This window comes from Vulpes lagopus, chromosome 2, assembly GCF_018345385.1.
Source record: "Vulpes lagopus strain Blue_001 chromosome 2, ASM1834538v1, whole genome shotgun sequence".
In the NCBI taxonomy this organism is placed as follows: Eukaryota; Metazoa; Chordata; class Mammalia; order Carnivora; family Canidae; genus Vulpes; species Vulpes lagopus.
Window position 1 is genome coordinate 130,490,577 of NC_054825.1, and position 17,994 is coordinate 130,508,570.

Below are 17,994 nucleotides of genomic sequence, written 5' to 3' on the forward strand. Positions count from 1 at the left end.
AGAGCATTGGCCAGTGTTTAAAAGCAGTTTTCTGTCTCCTCAAAGAAAGATTGGACTCACCTTCCAGACAATTGTTACCTTATTTTAGGGGGAAAAAAAAAAAAATATATATATATATATATATATATATGCCCTTTGGTTACATCAGTACAAATCAAGAAAACTCCCAATGATTGTTAGAGGAGGGGGAAAAAACCCTCTAATTTAACTCAGCGCTTTTAGGAGAGGAAGTTAAGCCTTGATTTGGAAATGTCAATTGTTACACAGAATTGAGTCAGAGTTGTGACTCAGAGGCTTTCTGGCTTTCCTGAGTGAGAGAAACTGAATTCTCTCTTTTTGTCTCCCTCAAACATGTCCTGAGGGTGGAGGTGAAATGGGGCAGCTGAGAAAGACCCAAGAAGAATCGGGGTCCCTGGGCTTCCAGGAGAGGCACTCCTGGGAGCTACACAAGTCACTTAGGCTGCTGGGCCTCATGTCAGTTATTCCTGGGTCACAGAAGGACCTGGTAAAACTTGTGATCTGGCCTCTGCTCTGAGGGAAGTGTAAGGAAAACCCTCCACTTGAGGTGGAGTCCTCAGGATGGCAGCATCATCCCCCTAAGGGTAGAGGAGTGGTAATAACATCAACCAGGGGGACGCCTGGGTGGCTCAGTGGTTGAGCGTCTGCCTTTGGCTCAGGGCGTGATACTGGGGTCCTGGGATTGAGTCCCACATCGGGCTCCCTGCAGGGAGCCTGCTTCTCCCTCTGCCTGTATCTCTGCATATCTCTATGTCTGTCATGAATAAATAAATAAAATCTTTTTAAAAATAAATAAATAACATCAGCCAAAGGAAGGAGGAAGCCCCACTGCCCTTTCGCCAAAGATGGCCATGCCATTGAGGGAGACATAGGGAGGCATGCCAAGAAGACTAGAGAGAAGGAGTGAGGAATTTAATCCCAACACATGTTAATATTGGCGATGGTGATGATGATCGCTAACATCACGTAGTGCCTGCCATGTGCCAGTTAGTGCTCTAAGCACACACACACACACACACACACACACACACATACACGACACATGACAACAGCAACATGAGAGACTCTCAGAAAGAACTTGGGCATACTGTGGGAGTGGGGTGTAGTTATATTTCTATATTTCTATAGTGGAGAGGAACCAGAGTAATAGGGTTTAATATCCACATTTTTCAGTGAAAACTGACAGTATCTGGACATGGTTACCACACCCAGTTGTTGGGTAGGATACTCCTTCCGTAAAACAATTAGCTACCACTTACTAAGCACCTACTGTGTGCCAGACACCATCAGTCACTGAACACATACACTTCAATCCTCTACTCGGTGCCAAGCCCTGAGAAGCACCGTAAGCAGACGTGAGCAGGGCAGGCCAGTCCCTGTCCTGATGGAGACAGAAAAGACACAGGAAAGCTGGTGAGTGAGTGAGTGACTTAGGTAATTTTTAGAAATGGTGAAATATGCTATAACGGAAACCAGCGCGGGCAGAGGACAGGGCGGGGTGCTCAGGAGAGCGGGCCTCAGACACAGCCTCTCTGAGGACACCACAAGGGAAAACAAAGCCCGAAGCTCCAGGGGCTGCTCCTGGACACAGAAGCTTCTCCTGCAGGAAAGCACTCAGGCCACAGAGGTACGAAGGCCCCAGAGGGCAGGGTTTGGTGAGGAAGGCCAGAGCCGGTGGCTTTGACTTTGACTTTAAAAAAAAAAAAAAAAAAGATTTTATTTATTCATGAGAGACACAGAGAGAGAGGCAGAGACATAGGCAGAGGGAGAAGCAGGCTCCCTGTGGGGACCCCGATGTGGACTCTGTACTGGATCCTGAAACGCCAGGATCACGACCTGAGCCGAAGGCAGACCTTAACCACTGAACCACCCAGGCGTCCCTAACTTTGACTTAATTTTGTCTTTTCAAAATGTAAACGCGATCCGTTTTGCTTTCCTACTTATGTCTCTTCAAAGTCAAAGCCACACCCTTTGAAGAGACTTAAGTAGAAAAGCAAAATGATCTCATTTACATTTTGAAAAGACAATTAAAGCCACTAGAGGGAGCGAACATTTCCTGAGCTTGCATTTTGTGCCTGACTATTCTAGGCCCCTGGCCTGTCACTCCTCACAGCAACCCCAGCGAGTGAGCTTCAAGTCCCACTTTGCAAATGATGACTTGCTTAGCCTGAGATGATGCGCCAGAGGGTTCCCTCGGTGAAGTACTTCGTGGGTGATGTCTGGCCACCAGAGGTGCTTCCCACAGTGAGCTTAGGGCTGTGCCTCCAACAACGAAGACCCTTGAGGGGACCCTGGAGGCAGTGCGAGGCACCCCACGTTCACAGGTGCACCCCATATCATCTGTAGACAAAGCAGACAATATGCCATGCTCGTTTTTTCAATGCTTATTACTGCTAAAATACACATTCATAAACGTGTCGCTGAATTGACTGTATCTCTGTGCCACTTTGCGTCTTCTCAAGCAACTGAGATCCAAAGTACGGGCACAATCACAATCATGTGGGGTCCATTGAGATGCCTGGTGTTTAAAAGGCGTCCTCGTTCTACAACCACTGAGGAACCACTGGTTTGTTTGGGGTTTTTAAAGATTTATTTATTTTAGAGAGAGAGCACACAGGGCAGGGGGGCGGGGGGAGCAGAGGGAGGGAGAGAGAGAGAATCTCAAAGCAGATTCCCTGCTGAATGGGGAGCCCGACGTGGGGCTTAATCTCAAGATTGAGATCATGACCTGAGCTGAAAACAAGAGTCAGATGCTTAACAAACTGAGCCACCCAGGGGTCCCAGAACTGCTGGTTTTAAACAACAGTTTTGTGCTTTATTTCTGAGACAGCTGAAACTCATGGTGTGGCCAATGTCCTGGCCACCAGGGTGAGGATAAAAACTCCTTTACAAAGCCACCCACCACTCCTGTCTTGCACAGCACTGCAGCTCTGCTACCAGGGTGCACCCCACCTTTGACTATCCTGTCCTCACACCATGTAACATCGATGCACATACAGGCACCGTCCTGCATGCAGGCTCATCCAAAAGGCAGATCTTGAGATGATCAGAAACAAGAAACTTGAAAGAGCAAAGGCAAGGTCACCCAGGGACAGTCCTGTCCATGACAGGCCCATCCGATAGTCAAGGTACCACTTCGGTCTGGTTCTTTTTATTTCACGGAATTCAATACCAAAAGCAAGGCTCTCCGTCCGAGCTCCAGCCCACTACGAACAAGGCGTTGGTTTACCGCACTGCGTGAATACGTTCCTAGCTTGGCACCAGCAAATTAATGTTCTATTCTCCTGCCCTGTTTGTAAAACATAGCCTCTACTCGATCCACCATAGAATGATATCTCTAGCTAAAATTGCCAATAAGGATTTCAGACCTAAACAAGCTGTTGACTTGTTGGTTTTCTTCATCCCCTGCTTGTTGTATTGAGTACTTTCCTCACAACAGAAATTACACTCCATGTTTTATTGATTACACTCCATGTTTCAGTGTTGTTGTCTTTATTATACACAGCAACATCTTTAAAGCATTAAGGTGTTACTGTGCCTATTTTATGGGTGAAAAAATGAGGCTCACAGAGGTGGACTGCCAAGGTGGCTAGTGACCATCTTAGTGAGATTCACAGCCGAATCCATTTTGGAGGCCTACGTATGATTTCATTTTTGAAAAAAATATTTTTTTTATTAATTTGAGAGAGAGAAAGAACATGAGAAGGGGAAAAGAGGAAAGGAGAAAGCAGACTCCCTTCAAGCAGGGAGCCCGATGTGGGGCTTGATCCCAGGACCCTGGGATCATGGCCTGAGCCGAAGGCAGATGCTTAACTGACTGAGTCACCCAGGCGCTCCCGAAGCCTACATATGACTTTAATTGTTCCATTCTACCTGACTTATTCCCAGAAACAGCAGCCATCTGATTTAGAACATTGTAGAACAACACTTTCTTACCTTTTATAAAAATTGCTTTTCTAGAAATGGTGACTATTAGTGTCATCTTCCAATAAAGGAACATATTAAATGTTACCTTAACCTGAAATAGCTATCTTAATTTCATGGAATAAATAGGCATCTATAGTAATACATGAACAATTACATGAATATTTGTCAAGTTATTTACTTTCTCAAATTTCTTTCTTGAAACTTTCTAAAGGTAAGAAATCTGTCAGGGTGCCTGGGTGGCTCAGTCAGTTAAGCATCTGCCTTCTGCTCAGGTCATGATCTCAGGCTCCTGGGGTCAAGTCCCACATCGGGCTCTTTGCTAAGCAGGGAGCCTGCTTCTCCCTCTCCCTCTGTGCTCTCTTGCGCTCTATCTAATAAATAAATAAAATCTTTTTTTAAAAAGGGAATATGCTAAAGTATGTTAAAGTATACTACTTTCCTCCTTTCTTATAAATTATCTTCAGATACAACATGCATAAGAAAATTGCATAGATCATAACACCTCAATGAATTTCTTTTAAAGCTATGCATTGTTAAGTAGGCCCACGCCCAGTGTGGAGTCCAAAGCAGGGCTTAAACTCATGACCTTGAGCCCAAGACCTGAGCTGAGAGCAAGAATCGGACCCTCAACCAACTGACCCACCCAAGTGCCCCCCTCAATGAATTTTCATAAAATGAAGCACTCAAATCAAGAAATAGAACACAACCAGCACTTCCAGGGCCCCCTCCTACCTGACCCAGTCACAGCTTTCCAAGAGTAACTACAAGACTGACCTAATCCCATAATTTAGTTTTATCTCTCTTTAAATTCCATATAAATGGGATGATACAGTACACACTCTGTGACTATTGCATTCCTTCAGTATTACGTCTGAAACTTATCCCAGTTGCTGCAAACAGTTGCAGTTTGTTTATTCTCACTGCTGTCCCTTTCTTATTGCTCTATTGTAAGAAAACACAATTCACTTCTCCACTCCATTGCTGCACGGGACGTGCCTACACTAAAACGTTATGCCTTACTTATCCGAAATTCAAATTTTATTGTGTTTTTCTGACAGCCCTAATCCTTGCCAATGCTTAACACTGTCAGTAGAAGTGGCTATTTTGTTTAAAAACACAAAAACAGGGGTGCCTAGCTGGTTCAGTGGGTAAAGCACGTGACTCTTGATCTCAGGGTCATGAGTTCAAGTCCCCATGTTGGATGGGGAGCCTACTTAGTTTTTAAAAAAATTAAAAATAAACCAACTAAATCCCTAGTAGAAGTTGCATCTACAAAATAAAAGATTTAACAGTCTTTCAGTTCATCTGAAAGAAAAGAAACTGGTTTATTCAAGAGTACCTCCTCCTCCAGAAAAAAAAAAAAATTACATTACTTATGTAATGAAGTACGTGTTTCAGCTATCTACATGTATTAAATTGACTGAAACAAAGCCAAGTGTTCACTTAACTTGTGACGTGTACACGGCTTCACTTGTTGTAATAGTTTGCTTACAAACACAGAGGTTGTAGTCCTAGCAATGTTTATTATTTCTATGAAGTTTTTTATTCTCCAAAGCATACTACAAATTACAAATTCATGAGGCTTCATGACAGTCCCCCACCCTACCCCAGGGCAGAAAGGAATTACTATTCTCATTTTATTTTTTTTTAAGATTTTATTTATTTATTCATGAGAGACACACAGAGAGAGGCAGAGACATAGGCAGAGGGAGAAGCAGGCTCCCTCCAGGGAGCCCGATGTGGGACTTGATCCCAGGACCCCAGGATCATGACCTCAGCTGAAGGTAGATGCTGAACCACTGAGCCATCTAGGCATCCCTCTATCCTCATTTTAAAACTCAGAATCCCAAAGTCTAGATATGAACCACTGATCACAGAGTAAATTTCAAACCAAAAGCAAAGATCTTGGCTCTATGTTCCAAACACCAAGCTTATGTCAAAAGGAAACATTAATAATCCATCTAACAAAAACTATTGCCACTCTGCTTTCCAACTAAAAATGGGAAAGAAAGCAGTGTGGGGGATTTGGGGGGGCGCGGTCACGGAAGGCTGAACTTCCAACCAAGTGCTTATTTTCATTCTTAAATATAAGCCTCACCAGGACAGTTTCAACCTCAATAAAATTCTGATTTGTTCTTTAATTTTTTTAAAACTTCATTTATTTATTTGAGAGAGAGAGCATGGGCAGGGGGAGGGATGGAGGGCAAGGGAGAGGCAGAAGGAGAGTATCTCAAGGAGACTCGAAGCCAGATGCCGAGCCTAGTCCTGGGCTCCATGCAGGGCTCCATGTGAGGCTCAATCTCATGACCTTAAGATCACGATATGAGCAGAAACCAGGAGTTGGATGCTTAAGTGACTGAATCACTCAGGTGCCCCTTGTTTATTGATGCTAAAAATGGGAACTTATCAAAAATACAAAGCTTGGACAAGCAAGCCATACCCACAGAAAACCAGAAAAATATAAATTCATGAAAATTGACTGGGGTCCAGAGGAAATTCTAAGATTAAATTACAAATGATTATTTGTGAGGATACTCTAAAGCCCAATTCTGCTGTTATCTTCCACTGTGATTACCTAACAAGTACTGAAAATTACTGACCAAGCACAATAAAGCTGGTCTACATTTCTCTCTTGACTTTTCCAGCCACAAAAATCTTGGCACTGGGGAACATCTGTCCTAAAATGACTATTGTTCAACCCAGATTCTGATTGGAAGTGAGACTCTGAGGTTCTGTTGGGAACAGCTGGGATATTTTTGAGGAAAACATTTTTATCTAATTCTATATTTGTCTTAAAATATTAACCAATGATTTATGAAATTTCTTTGACAACTAATATTTAAAGAAATAGAAATTGGGTATTTTCCAGAGCAATTTTCCCCCTGAATTATTCCTTTAGTCCCTCCAGAAAGACATCCCTCAACTTGCTTACACTAAAGATCTTTGTCTCTGGTTCTGCACTTTTTCTCTGTTGAACAAAGGAAAATAACCATTTAAAATGGAAAAAATGTAATTATAACCATGATCAGTGGCTATGTACTGAAAAATAAGACTGTGGGATCTGGAAGACATACAACTGGTAGTGATAAAAGATCAAGTTTAGTTCACAAGTACAAAAAGTTAAACAAAATGTGTTGTTTAAATTGAATGAGCCAAAGACATACCATGAGAGCAGAACTCCTTAATGAGTAAGGAAGTAACATTGGCAGAAAGCCACAGAATTAAAGAGGGAGATATATTTTTTTAATGACTTTCTTTACACAATGGTCAACCATGATCCAGTATGGACATACTAAAATAAATTTATCTTGTTAAGTAGAATTGTTCAGCTGAAAAAAGAATTCCTCAGAAGTGAATTTATAACATGCCCTCAAGTCCATGAGTCCATTTACCTCACAGAACTGGTAATCCTCCCATGACCCTACCACCCCTGCCATCTTCCTCATCTTAGTACGTAACTGCCCATTCACACATGTCACAAACCTAGGAGTCATTGTTAATTCCTTCTTCATTCATCTCCTTTATTTAATCCACTGCCAAACTGTATCCTTTCTATCTCTAAACTGTAGTATAAATCCACCCACCCTTCCCCATCCTGACCCATACCACCCCTGCTCCAGCCCCCACGGATGGCCTCAAGGCAGCCCCTAGATGGTCTTTCTGCTTCCATGCCTGCCCAGCAGCTGTCTCTGTTCCATACAGCGGATAGACTATTTTTTAAATCCTTGCTACTAGATCATATCACTTCCTGACTATTTTTTAAATTAAAAAAACAAAACAAAAACTCTTTCATCAAACTTCTTAGTACAGCCCACAGGAACTGCAACTAGCATCATCTTGGCACATAGGAAGTGTTCAAGATACATTTAATTTGCTGGGGGCACCTGGGTGGCTCAGGAAGTTAAGCATCTGACTCTTGGTTTCAGCTCAGGTCATGGTCTGAGCATTGTAAGGTCAAGTCCTACGTCAGCTCTGAGTTGGGCACGAGGTCTGCTTGAGATTCCCTCTCTCCCTCTCTCCCTCTCTGTGCCCCCCACACTCACATGTACACTCTCTCTCAAATAAAATCTTTAAAATATATATATATATATATATGTATATATATATATACACATTTGCTGAATAAACACAATAATGAAAGATGTCTAAGGGAGCCTCTCAAGGAAAGAAGGAGCCCCAACAAAGTCATCGCAAAGGAGGGGGGGTTACCCAACCTCCATCTTCTGGTTCCCTAACATCTAGGCAGCTCCAGAGGAACTGAGAGACTCCTGTGGGTGTCATCAATCAGGTCTCCAGGAATAGGGTCTCCTCCTGCTGATTGGCATCATGCATGGGGGCTCCTTGGTGGCAGTAGGGATGGTGATTTCTGGGCAGGTAAGGCTCTCGACACTGTGAAGGCATGAACCTTCACTGGGCTGTAAGTGGCTGAAGTAGAACCGAGTAGGTCTCAAGAATAAGAGAAACTGGACCTGGAACAATGTTAAAGAAGAGTCACAGGAGAATGTGCCAATCAAGAAGAGAATCCAGAAACTATCAAGAAGACATTTCCCTTTACCACACCTTTACTAATTCACACTGAGGCAGGATCAGACAATAGCCCAGAACCACATCATCTACTATTTGCTATCCATTCTTCAGTGACTCATTTCCATTTCTAACTGTGTGTTCAGTTATTTAAAAATAACCGCTTGTACCAATTTCTTCAAAACATCTACTACCAAGGCAGCTTTGACTCTCCGGGTGAATCTGCTGCTGCACACCCAGGAGGAAACCTGGTACAGTGACATACCAAAACAAGATTCTATAGGCCATCCAAATGGCAGCCTATGTCTACTTGAGGCAAAAGGAGAAACCAGATTAACCTCTTAGACCACTCCCAATTCTGAAATGCTATCATCATGACCCAACGACCCAGTAGAACATTGTTGGGAGAGCCTGTGGGTCTGTCAGTAAAACTCAGTCCTGGGTACCTCCCAAGACCGCCACCAGCTCCATTCTTTGCTGCTCTTCTTCCCAAGCACTGGCAGTCTGTCCCGTATCTTTCCCACCCACCTCTCTGCTGACCCTGAAGACAGGTTCACCAGCCCTAAGATCAGGCTGCAAAATACTTTGGACAAACAGAAAGAGATCACCAACAACCACAAAAACTTGGAGATGATAAATGTTCCTACAGCCCCGGTACCCTCCTGAGGACACAGATGCAGTTCTGGTATATTTGAGCTCCTCCTGCAGAGGCCATATAATTTATCATCCATACTAATGCAGTTCTGAACACAAGTTCTGAAAGAGGTGCTGATGATCATTATGCTGAGACAGAGACCTTCTTCTCCTTCCTTCCTTGTCCCTGACAAAGTCCATATACACATGTCACCTCTCCATGGGGGCCATACACAGGCCCGAACACATGTTCACACTTGTGTTGGTGGGCCACTTTGGGTCTTGGTTTCCACTGGGGTTTGCCCCCACAGTAAGACTGATCACTTAGCACACTTCTGCACAAGTCAGGTCTTTTCCTAACCAAAAACAAAAATCTTTCCTGGGTTTTGAAATATCTCTCATGGTTGAGAATTAAAATAGTATAGAGCAGATAGAGACCTCTTCAGTGTTTTTAAGTTATCTTACAGACCCCTCAAAGCATCCAGATAGTCAACATACATGTACATTCTGCACATATGGAAACCCTCTACCCAAGGAAAAAGAGGGAAAAAAACCACCCAAATACTTAATGAAGCATCTTTATCCATGAAAATATAAAGGCAAATTGTTTAACCCACTGCAAAATTCATTGCCAAACCCAAAACAAAAACTCATGTCTGAGAATTTCAATGCAAATATCCTCATTTGATTTTTTACACAAAGCCACATGATTATAGGATCATGGAAAATACTAATTCTTCCTAATTGATCTTTTTCCCTTGAGGTAGGGAATTAGCACTGTTTCAAATCTTCCACTTTATCACAATCTTTATTCAAGGATTTAAACCTAAACTATCAACTCTAGCTTCAGAACATCAGTCTGCTTTATATATATATATATATATATATATATATATATATATATACACATATGCTTTATACATATGTTTTCTATATTAACATCTCAACTACATAAGAAGAAAATATATCAAGTGTGATACTCACCCTCATTACCCTGTTTATTTACTAAGCCTCACTGTACCTTGAATTATAGTCACCTCAAAAAAAATGCTAGTGTTATTGTATCTCTTTGTTTTTTTCTTAAAATAAATATTAGGGCAGCCCGGGTGGCTCAGCGGTTTAGCACCGCCTCCGGTCCAGAGTGTGATCCTGGAGACCGGAGATGGAGTCCCACGTCGGGCTCCCTGCATGGAGCCTGCTTCTCCCTCTGCCTGTGTCTCTGCCTCTCTCTCTCTCTCTCTCTCTCTCTCTCTCCCTCCCCCTCACCCTCTCCATATCTCTCATTAATAAATAAATTAAATAAATCTTTTAATTAATAAATAAATAAATATTAAATGGATCACCTATTCCAGATGACCTGTAACATCAAGTTGCTTTTCCTTTATGCAATGCGTGAATATCATCCAAATTTCAAGTGACCTTATTAACTATATTATTAAATCGGAGGATTTTGATGGAGGGGCTTGACTAGGAAATGTTTCACCCTTTGAAAAATACAATAGTTTATTTAATATCAAGCCAGTCTTGATATTAAATAAATGGACTTTCGAAACTATTAACAAGGAATGGTGTGAATATTTCGCATACCCACAGCTCATTAAATCAGTTGATTAAACAGAGCCACCTAATTCCCGTTCCACATTAAAGTGGTGAAAGGTTGTCCAACAGATAAAAATTCATCTCACTTATTATTATCTTCTTCATCTTTTCCCTTTAAATTCTGCACACACCCTCCTGTCATATTATTCTTTAGTTGCTCCCTAAGAAAGTTCCACTTCTCCCACACAGGAGAGGAAAAAGTAACTTTTCACTTTATTATAACTAAAATTGGTGTGTACTTTAGAGTTTGCCCCTGGAACACCTGGGTGGCTAGGATGGTTTAGGAGTAAGAGAGATGTCGGCGAAGGTCAAAAACAATTGAATACTGGCAGCTTCCTATGGTTCAATGTCATATATTTCACGGGGTCCTTGCAACCACCTGTGAGGAAGATCCAATTATTCCCATTTTACTAATTAGCCTGAAATTTAGAAAAGTTAAGAACTTGGCACAAAACATTCAGGAAGTACCTGCCCAGTATTCAAGGGCCAAATCCACTGGTTCCAAATTATGTTTCCCTCAAACATGTGTTTAACGCAATACGTAGCTCAGGGTTTTTGAGGTGTCTTGTGCAGACTGTCTAGTTTCTTAATCTCTTTTCCCTACACCGCCTGAGGTGTTTCTAAGATTCAAGCCCAAGAACCACGAATATCCCCCCCACCACTTTTTTTTTTTAAGTTTCAGGAAGCAATAATGAGGAGGGAAATAGAAGCAGAAGGAATATAAAGAGTCCAATTGTGCTCTGGATGGGCCGGCCTAGCAATCCCCCTTTTAGGGGCAGGATCAACACAGGGAGGGACTTTGGGCTTTCCCTGACCTCTCCTTTCCCTTCAGAGTCTTTCCCTTTGCAAAAATGGATTATTTTCTAACTGACGTAAAGATGCAGTCAGTTCTTCAAAGGAAAAAAGCCAGCATCATCTAATTCATAGCCTGGATCGAGCCACTGTGAGTTTCATTCAAAAGAAAATTTTTAAAAAGATTTTATTTATTTATTCATGAGAGACACAAAGAGAGAGGCAGAGATACAGGCAGAGGGAGAAGCAGGCTCCCTGCAGTGAGCCCGATGCGGGACTCGATCCCAGGACCCTGGGATCACGACCTGAGCCCAAGGCAGGCGCTCAACTACTTAGCCATCCAGGTGCCCCCATCAAAAGAAATTCTCATTGATCTTGACCCACACATGCTGCTGGTCCCAGCAACACACCAATGGCTTGGGAGCCAGATTTGGGGGCTGCCTTCCCAGGATTAAGACTCATCGGAAGCAAAAAGCTCATAAAAACTGAGTGCTCAGGAATTGGAAAGTAACAAATCTGAATCAGTCCTCTACTCTTCTCAAATCTCCTCCAAATTCTCAGCCTTTTCTCTATCACAGTGGCTGGGATGGAAAGCTCCAGAAAAAAGGCAAAGCTCCGAAGTGTTCTTGTTTATCCTAACAAAAGGCACCCTGACTAACCTGGCATTGCATGAATAGCTTAATATATTCCATTATGGGATTCCCTGTTCTGAAGAAAATTTAAAAAGTAACTTAACCTTTCACATCTGGACAGCAATCCTGGAAATGCAACGTGAGAGAATGTTCCCCCTGGAGATGGAAACATATTCATGATCCCCCTTGTTATAGGTGAATAAAGCACAACAGGGAAGACCTAAATCTCTTTGTAAAGTAAATTGGAAAAATATGTTCTATAGGGGGTGGGGGGAGATAGTAGAGACACATGTACTTAGGAAACCTTGAACCTCCCAGGGTTGTTAAAGTGATAGACTCAACTACAGAGAGGGCTCATAGGTCTGAAGAGGAGCTGTGTGAGCACAATGAGTTTTATTTCCAATTTTCATTTTTAAAGACATGTTTGGCCTGATTTTTTTTTTCCAGACCTGTCTAAACTTCTCTCTGCGCCTGGGGGATGAGTACCAAATGTTTGTGGCTGGCTAATATGATGCTCCACAGAGAATATTGTTCTGTTTCTTATTCAGGGCCCTTGTAATTAATCTGAACTGTCTCTTCTCAGACATGGAAGAACCGGATTCTAAAATTCTCTCCTTTCCTTCCTGTCCCCTCCCCACCCTATCAGGAGAAATGGGAAACATTTTTCCTGTCATCATAACCTGCTGGATTTTTTAATCATATTTTCTGTTGAATCTGTTGTTAAGCTTCAGGCAGTTGGAGCTCTAAGGTATCTGAATGGCAGGAAGTGATTTCCTAAGATTCATCCCCAGAGAACAAAGAGTAGAACACAATAGTGATTTTGTTAATAATATGAAAAGAGGTTTTCTACCTATAAATCACATCAGCATATGTTTCTAGGTTCGATGTCCATAAGGTTCCAATTTAGCCTAGAAAGAAAAAGAAAAAATCACACTCAACAATCTCATATTGTAGATTTGATATGGAACTAGCGAATTTTGGTCAACAAAACCATTCACCACTAGAGAAAAAACCCAGGGCAATAAGTGGACTAAACCCAAACTATGCTCAGGGTAAATTGTTAAAATATTTTCAAAGAAAACTCTTTAAAAAAAATAACATAAGAATTCTCCCGTAAAACATCAATCTTAGACTCATGCTAATGGGTAGCAAGTTTGACATTTAATAGTACAATTCTAGTTAGTTGCTTTACCAAAATCTCCCTCAGGCCATATGTCCACAGATAATGCATACCTTACTTTTCAGTCAATGAAGGGAGGGGAAAAAAAGTCTGGTATCTAGACTTCTTCAAATTGTTTCTGAAAACATGTAAGCAGCTCTGAAGTTAAGAGATCTGAACATGCATCAAGTGCCTAGTAGGTGTCAAGGACCAACAGGGCCCAGCCTACGGAATTCACAGTAGTGGGAGAGAATGGCATGTCAATACTCAGAGAGCAACCTGTAAGTGCTAGCTCCAGGGCCAAACACTCCAACAACTCCACTCATACTGTTCTCATATTCAGGGATATGCAGAATTGATAATAGCTTCTCTATACACAGGAAGCATAGAAATCTGTTAGTATTTCACGAGCATTATGTTAAGTGTAGCCTCAACAATCCAGATAGATATTATTTGTTCTGTTTCACAGATAAGAAATACTAAGCTTCACCTTATACACCATTGGTAAGAATGTAAACTGCTACAGCCGCTAAAGAAAAAGTATGGAGTCTCCTCAAAAAATTAAAAATTTGGAGGTGGTTCTGTCGATTAAGCACCCAATGCTTGGTTTTGGCTCAGATCATGATCTTGTGGTCCTGGGATTGAGCCCCACATCAGGCTCTGTGCTCAGTGGAGAGTCTGCTTGTCTCCCTCTCCCTCTACCCTTCCCCCTGCTTATATATGCTAGCACTCTCTCTCTCTTACATAAATAAATCTTTTTAAAATAATAATAATAATTGAACTACCATATGATCTGGAAATCCCACTTCTGGGTATTTATCCAAAAGAAATGAAGTCTCTATCTTGAAGTAAAATCTGTACCCCATATTCATTGCAGTATAATGCACACTAGCCCAGACTAGTGTCCATCCAGAGAAGAATGGATAAAAAAGTTGTGGCATATACACAATGGAATATTTTTCAGTCATTAAAAAGAAGGAAATCTGCCATTTGCGACAATATGGGTGAGCCTCAAGGGCATTGTACAAAGAGCAATAAGTTAGAGAAAATCAAATACTATTAGACCCTACTTGTATGTGGAATCTAAAACAGTCAAACTCACAGAATCAAAGAGTAGAAAGAAGGTTGCCAGGGGCTTGGAGGAGGGGAGACGTTAATCAAAACTTAAAGCTATAAGATGAATAAGCCCCAGGGATCTGACATATAGCATAGTGACTACACTTAACAATACTGTGTTATATACTTGAAAGTTACTAAGAAAATAGATCTTAAATTTAAATTTTAAAAAATGTAAAAAAATAAATAAATAAAAGAAAATAGATCTTAAATGTTCTCATCATTTAAAAAAAAAGGTAATTATGGGAGTTGATAGAGGTGTTAGCTAACTTATTGTAGCAATCATTTCACAATATATACATGTATCAAATCATCACTGTACTCCTAAACTTACACAATGTTATATGTCTACTATATCTCAATAAAGCTGGGGGGGGAGGGGAATCTGCACTGCAGTACAAAAACAGCCACAGATAATATGTGAATTAATAGGTGATGCTGTGTTCCAATAAACTTCATGGATACTGGAAAAAGAATTGAAGTTTAGAATGTCCAGATCTTTGCTGTTCAACTATACTGTATAAAGTTTCAGTTGCAAGATGAATAAGATCTGCTGTAACATTGCTCTATAATTAACAACACTGGACTGTGCACTTAAAAATTTATTAAGAGAATACATATGTTTAGTATTTTTACCACAATAAAAAAATTAAGAAAAAAGATAAAAAGAAAAAAGAGAGATCTGCAGGACCATGGGGGGAAAATATGATGGAAACAGAACGCAGTTCCCCATATCTTGAAGATGGTGGATGGAGACAACAAAAAGCAAAGTACAATGTCAGTACTCAAAAGTCGACACATTTCTCACGTATCAGGAATGAGCCAGTAGAATTGAATTTTTTGAAATAACCATTTACTATCAAACTCAAAAATTGAATAGTTATAAATCTAGCAAAATACATACAAATCTATGTACAGAACACTATGAGACAGTGTAGAAAGAAATAAAATCTAAATAAATGGAGAGATATTCTTTTTTTAAAAGTAGGGGAGCGTCTCCTGGGTGGCTCAGTCCATTAAGTCCGACTCTTCATTTCAGCTCAGGTCATGATCTCGGGGTCATGAGATGAAGCTCCACCCTGGGCTCTGTGCTGAGTAGAGAGTGTGCTTGAGACTCTCCCTTTCCCTCCGCTCCTCTCCCCATTCACACTGTCTCTCTCTCACTCTCTCCGTCTGAAATAAGTGAATAAATTTTTAAAAGTGGTGGAGGCATCTTAAATCAATTGTCTAAAATCATATAGCCATTAGGTGGGAAAACTAATACCTGAGGTTCCTTGGCCTCTCTTTGCTGCTGACTTGACTAAGTTTTGTGCTAATGTCTTGTTGTAGATTAAACCTCACTAGCCCTTCAGCAAATTAATATTGCTGCAGCAAGGGAAACTCCTTACTGCATTCTCAGGATGATTTGCTTTGGGGAAATTATAGCTGTAATTCAATCATGGCATGAGTCATAATACAATATCTGGTTTAGGACCCAAGGCTCCATTTTCATGTGAGTAAAGAACTTCCAAACATTTTCAAGTGCCTTTTTACTTATTCTAGAGTAGCTCCTTCATGAATCCCAAGATATCTGAATCTTCATAAAGCCATCTGTGCTCACACAAAACTATCCTTGCAGAGAACCATCAGTGTTTGCAGCAGAAGTTTGGAAGTAGTTTTGGTTACATGTCTAACTGGTTGAATTCAGTGTTCAACTAGTTAAACTATTAATTCACAGGTTCTGGTGAGGCAAGGTTTTCCTCAATGGATTCACCCCACCACTCGATTCTACACTAAGCCAAATGTTCAGAGAAGATAGAGCCCATCACATCAGCCTTGGCCTCCAGTCACAGAAAACATGGAGACCATTTGATTGTGAGGCCTCAACTCTACTGTCCAGGACTCCAGGGAACCTGTGATGTCTTGGACACTTCCCTCCAACCGATCAAGACAGCAACCAGCACACAGATTCAACTTCTATCTTGAATGGTTTCTTAAAGGGCATTCACAAATGGGTCATCTGTTGCTTTTAAATCCCATAAAATGGTAGCACCTGGGGGGCTCAGTCAGTTAAGCATCTGGCTTTGATCCCAGGATCCTGGGATAGAGCTCCATGTTGAGCTATCCGCTTGGCAGGGAGTCTGCTTCTCCCTCTCCTTCTGCCTGCTGCTCCCTCTGCTTGTTCTCTCTCTCTCTCTCTCTCTCTCTCTCTCTCTCTCAAATAAATAAATAAGATCTTTAATTTTTAAAAAAGTAAATCTCATAAAATGTTCTGAGTTTAAATGCAGAGGAAAGCCACCATTTTAAAAACAATTATACAAGATGATTTTCTCACCCTGCGCTTAAGGGGACAATATACACACCTGCAGCAGATTCCCCAAATATGTGCTCTCCAACTATGCTCACTTTTAGGACAGTATGTTCCTTTTTCCATGTCTTGAATATGTCCAAGTTAAAGCCTTCCATTATTTTGACTACTAGAGATATTAGTAAATGACAGAAAAAGAATTTTGATAGGTCCAAAACTGTAACATTTGTTAATGGAAACCTTTTCTTCCTATTAGGACAAGGAGTATTAATTCAATGTTTCAATTATTAGGTATTATCTCCAGTATATTATATTTTTTTCTAGAGAAAAATACAGGACTCACAATCCCCACTCTCCTGTCCTTCTCTGCTCATATTAGAACTGTCAGAGGTTTAGTGTTTAATTTTACAATTGAGTTTTTGGTTGTGTGGGAGTGAGAGGATGTAAGGATGATTCTGGTTTGGAAGCTGGTTGATCCATTGATGGAAACAGGGATCCCAGGAGGAGATTCTGGGAAGATGAGAATCAGAAGCACAGAGGAAAGATCCAGACTGGAGTCATAGATTTGGGAGTTATTGCCCAAAAAAAAGTACTAAAGTAGGCTCTAGAATTTTCACCTGCTACACACCCACACACACAAACAAAGGCTTATCCTTGCCCATAGAGGCAAAGCAAAGTCCACGTTCTGATCAGTGTGTTGGACAGATTTGCAAAACGCTCAACTCTTGGTTCGCATATTTTCACCCTGCATGGAACGAAGTCAAACACATGTAGCTGTGCTTTTTTTCAGTTGTATTCACCCAAAGACCAAGGCATACCTGGGCACATCTGAGAACAGAGGCAATGCACGTGAGGGATGAAGGAGCCACAGGTTATTCACTGTGAGGTCCATTCCAGGAGAACAAGCCAGGAAAGAGAGGGAGGCTGTTTGGGAAAAAAATATATGCCTGTCACTCAGATTACCCTGCCGGTCATCCAGGACTCATGCCACAGGTCCTCAATTCAAACAGGTTTGTTAAAAGGAAAGAAACACTGACAGATATCTCCACAGGACTTTGAGAGCACAGACAGAGCCACATTGAGCAATGGCTTTCCCAGCACAACCTCTGTGCGGAGCTGAGCACATTGAGCAAGAGCCATCAGGGTCATGGCATGAGCTTTGCCAAGCCTCACCCCATCAGCAGGCAACCTAATTGGCAGTGGTATCATAACAGGTGAGGACATCAGGACTGATGCCCTCAACACAGACCCTAGAGCGTCAGCACCAGGTATCAAGGTCATCAGAGAAAACACAATGTGGTAGTCCT

The 17,994-nt window shown here is 41.5% G+C and overlaps 1 long non-coding RNA gene across 2 annotated transcripts in view; it reads right to left on the reverse strand.

Annotated features, from left to right (window-relative positions):
• LOC121485166 overlaps positions 1-17,635 on the reverse strand; it is a 43,214-nt gene extending 25,579 nt beyond the window's left edge. Inside the window, exons 1-3 of one of the 2 annotated variants that reach the window (XR_005986224.1) lie at positions 17,506-17,635; positions 12,976-13,033; positions 2,245-2,358 (exon numbers count right to left, since the gene is read on the reverse strand). This is a non-coding gene — a long non-coding RNA (uncharacterized LOC121485166). Of the gene's footprint in view, positions 1-2,244; positions 2,359-12,975; positions 13,034-17,505 lie in introns of those variants that run through there. The other variant, XR_005986223.1, reaches the window with a different exon arrangement.
• Between the last annotated feature and the right edge of the window lie 359 nt (positions 17,636-17,994).